A 4,726-nucleotide genomic window follows, 5' to 3' on the forward strand; every position below is an offset into this window, starting at 1 on the left:
CTCTCTCTCTCTCTCTCTCTCTCTCTCTCTCACACACACACACACACACACACAATACTAGAATGCTGAACATGGATCACACCCCCACCCAACAGCCCTAATTCCAAATGCAAAGTATCCAGGCTTCCAGACATAAATTAAAAAATAAAATATAAAAGAGTTGCTTTCTGGGAGGGAGAGCTCGTGCAGAGATGAAGGCAGAAGACCCTGGAAACCAGGGCCAAGAAGGAGAAATCCTGCCCCTTCCCTGAAGAGCCCCATTCCCCTGGGGCCTCTGGCCTAAGACAGGGTCATTATCACCAGCCATCACACCTCTGGCCCTTTTAATGTCCAGTCTCCCCACCTAATCAGTGGACCTGCATTTTCCCACCACAGCCCATCCTGGGGTGTGGGAAGGGGAGGGAGTGGGTGCAGCCTGCAGGTCTTTAGCTGTCTTCTCCAGGCTCCAGGTCTGGATCAGGAGACCCCACGCACTCCTTGCTGAGGCTCACAGTTTCGAGGGACAGACCTCCCATGTCCTTGTGCAAGTGCGTATTGTTGGTGCTTCCTGCTCCTCTAGCATATTCTGCAGCTTCTTGTTCATCTCCTGAAAGTTCTCGTTGTCTGGCTTCACTAAATCTCCCGGGATGCTGCCCAGCCCACTGTGGTCTGTGTGGCTCCTGCCACAGACACGTTGATCCAGCTGTCTATGTCATAGGTGTCAACGATGGTGCTCTTCCTGCAGAGGTCCTCTGCCATAGAAGTGCTGCTCCCCTCCAGGTGCTTCACCTTCTCCTCCAGCATCCATTTCTCCTGCTGTGTCTCTGCCAGCCACTGAAAGAGCTCAGCCACTTCCTCATCTGACAGCTCTGTGGGCTGACAGGGCAGGGCCTGAGGGCTGCTGGATAAGGACCTGGCTGGAATGGCCGAGCTCTCCTCCCGCAGGATGTCCAGGTAGCTGAAGCAGGAGATGCTACTGCTGTCCCCTGTCTGGGGACAGCGTGGTGAGTTCAGCTCTGAGAGAACCAGCTCCTCCATGCCTAAGCGGCTCTTATTGTTGGTGAGGATGTCCTGCAGCCGCTCCTTTGGGCTCCTCACTTTGGGGACCTCAGTAATTTTTAAGAGTGCAAAGGAGTCCTCAAACTAAAAATTTTGAGAACCACTGATTTAGTGGTTTATTGACTTACACAAAGTACTTTTTGTGTTCATTGTTTTATATGCACAAGCACCTTATGAGATACATAATGTTACTCTGATTTTAAAGATGGCAATTCTGTGACACACAGAGGCTACATATATCCTAGTTAGCAACCCTTCCAAATCTGCTGGTTCTCCCAAAGTACTTTCCTCTCTTGGAACTTTGCTTCTGAGTTATGTTATTCATAGTACAAAAGCAATACGTGCACCTTGCAGAAACTCACATATCACAAGCAAAAGAGTGTAATATTGTCCTTCATCCTCCCCAGTGTAGATAACTGCTAACTGCTCAATGTATATTTATCCAGATACTTTTCTAAATATGTTTAATTATCGGTGTAAAGTCAACATAGTATAGTACTCAATTAAAAGGGCTTCGGAATCCCACCTGTGTGAGCTCTTTGACAAGTTATTTAACATCTCAGGCCGTGGTCCTCATCTGTGGAATGGGAATAGTGGAAGTGCCTACTTCATAGGATTGCTGTGAGGCTTAAGTGAAATAATGCATGAGGAAGACCACAGTACCTGGCAGTCCATAGACATCCAGTAAATGTTAGCTGACGATGTTGACACCTTTGTATGTACGTACGTATGTGTGGATAAGTCAATAGGTAAGTCAGGTTTATTGAGGTATATCTTACATGCAGTAAAGTTTATCCTATTTAGAGGATTGTTCTGTAAGTTTTGACAAAACCATATGTTTCTGTAACTACCACCCAAAGATACAGAACAGTCCCATCACTGCAGAAGATTCACTGCTGCCCCTTTGAGTCAGCCTTTCCCCCAACACAGCCACTGGTCACCACACTGATCTGTGTTCTGTGTCTATAGGATGGCCTTTTCCACAATGCCGAATGAATGCACTTATACAGTATGTTGTATTCCCAGTCTGAATTATTTTACTTATCATCATGCATTGGAGGTTCATCCATGTTGTGTATGCATTCATAGTTTGTTCATCTTTACTGCTCTTTAGTATTTCATTGAATGGATGTACCATGATTTGTTTAACTATTCACCAGTTTGTTGTTTCTAGTGGCTATTATGAAAAAAGCTGCTTTACACATTTGAACACAAGTCTTTGTATGGAAATATGTTTCCCTTTTCCGTGGTAAATACCCAGGCGTGGGATTGTTGGGGCCATGGAATAAGTACGTACTTAACTTTAGAAGAAACTGCCAAAGTGTTTTCTGAAGTGCCTGTATCATTTTGTATTCCCTCTGACATACATGAGAGCTCCAGTTGTTCCATATCCTTGACGACACTTGTTATGGTTCATCATTTTAATTTTAGCCATTCTAGTGAGTGTGCAGTTTTATCTCATTGTGGTTTTAATTTGCATTTTATTAAAGACTGAAAATACTGAGCATCTTTTCTTGTGCTTATTTGCCTTTTATGTGCTTTCTTTGATGGGCTGTCTCTTCATATTTTTTGGCTATTTTAATGAGGTTGTTTTCTTATTTTTTTAGTTGTATAACCCCTTTTTATATAGTGAATACAGGTTCTTTGTCAGAATATGTTCTCCCAGTTTGTGGTTCACTTTTGTTTTTCTTAATTATGTCTTTTGGAGAGTATGAGCTTTAATTTTAAAGAAGTCCAATTTTACATTTTATCTGAGAAATATTTGCCTAACCCTAGGTTCCAAATATTATTTTTCCTCTGTTTTTTGGAAATTTTAAACTTTGATGTATTACATTTAGATCCGTGATCCAATTCACATACAATTTGTATGTTCTGTGAGGTTCGAGTCGAGGTGCATTTCCCCATCTATTTCGTCATTCCAGCACCATTTATTGAAGCACAATCCTTTCTCCATTGAATTGCCTTAGCACCTTAGTGGAAAATTAACTAACAGTAAATGTATGGGCCTATTTTTGGACTGTCTTTTTTGTCCTATATGTCTATTCTTATGCCAGTACTACATTGTCTTGTTTACTGTAGCTTTACAATAAGGCTTGAAACAACATAGCGTAAGCTGTTGAACTTTGTTTATTCTCACAACTGTTTTGCCCATTCTAGGTCCTTTGCATTTTCATGTGACTTTTGCAATCAGAATGCCAATTCCTACAAAAGAGCCTGCTGTGATGTTCATTGAGATTGCGTTGAATCTTTAGAAAAATTTGGCTAATTTGGGTGAGTGTGGTAGGTTAAATAATGGCCCTCAAAGAGATCCACTTCCCAGGAACCTGTGAAAATTACCTTCTATGGCAAAATATTTGATTAAGTTTAAGATCTTGGGATGGCAAGAGTAGCCTGGATCATCCAGGTGAGCCGTAAATGTAATCACGGTTGTTCTCATGAAAGGGCAGCAGAGGGAGATACTATTAAGAGGAGAAGGCAACGTGATAGAAGCAGAGAAAGATTGTAAGATGCTGTGCTGCTGGTTTTGATGATGGAGGAAAGGGCCATGAGCCAAGGAATGCAGCTCGAGAAACTGGAAAAGGCAAGTTAAGGATTCTCCCTTAGAGTCTCTAGAGGGAGTGGAGTCCTGCTGAAACCTCGATTTAAGTCCACTGAGACCCATTTTGGACCTCTGTCCTCCAGAGAACAAGTGTGTGTTGCTTTAAACCACCAAGTTTGTCGTAATTTGTTACAGCAGACATAGGAAACTAATACACAGAGGATGTAAATCTTAACAGTATGGAGTTTCTAATCTATCAACATGGTATGTCTCTCCATTTATTTAGGTCTTTAATATTTCTTGGTGATTATTACAGACTGAATGTGTCTCCTCAAAATTCATGTGTTGAAATCTAATCCCCAATGTGATGGTATTTAGAAGTAGGGACTTTAGGAGGTGATTAGGGTAATAATGCCCTTATAAGAATTGGCCAGAGAGATAGCTCACACTCCTTCCACCATATGAAGATACAATGAGAAGTCAGCTGTCTGCAATCTGGAAGAGAGCCCTCGCCCGAACCCAACCATGCTGGTGCCCTGATCTCAGACTTTTAGCCTCTGGAACTGTGAGAAATAAGTTTATGTTGTTTATAAGCCACCCCATCTACGGAATTTTGTTATAGTATCCTGAATAGAATGAGTCAGCAGTGTTTGGTAGGTTTCGGTGTAGAGATCTTGCACATATTTGGTTACATTTATCCCTAAGTAGTTCATATTTTTGATGCCAGTGTAAATGGTAGTATTTTCATAAACTCTTAATTTTAGGATAATTTTAGATTTATAGGAGAGTTGCAGTAAATGATAGTTTAAACATTTTTTTCATTTCCAATTTGTCATCTATATTATATAGAAATACAATATTTTTTTTTTTTTTTTTACTTTTTTAAAAAAAATTTATTTATTGAATCAAAATTGATTATACATATGTTGGGGGTTCAACATTGAGATATGTTGATCAAATCAATATTACTAGCATATATATTGTTACAAATCATAATTATTCTTTTTTTTTATTTTTTGTTAAATTTTTATTTTGTCAATATACACTGTATATGATTATTATGGCCCATCACCGACACCTCCCGCCCTCCTCCCTCTCTCCCCTCCACCCCAAGAATGTCCTTTCCGTTTGCTTGTTGTAACAACTTCA

At 40.7% G+C, this 4,726-nt stretch overlaps 1 pseudogene; it reads right to left on the minus strand.

Moving 5' to 3' along the window:
* Positions 1-425: 425 nt before the first annotated feature.
* The window catches only part of LOC103608147, a 26,709-nt pseudogene continuing 22,408 nt past the window's right edge, over positions 426-4,726 (minus strand).

The sequence above is a fragment of the Galeopterus variegatus genome, unplaced genomic scaffold (genome assembly GCF_000696425.1).
Source record: "Galeopterus variegatus unplaced genomic scaffold, G_variegatus-3.0.2 Scaffold8060, whole genome shotgun sequence".
Classification (NCBI taxonomy): domain Eukaryota; kingdom Metazoa; phylum Chordata; class Mammalia; order Dermoptera; family Cynocephalidae; genus Galeopterus; species Galeopterus variegatus.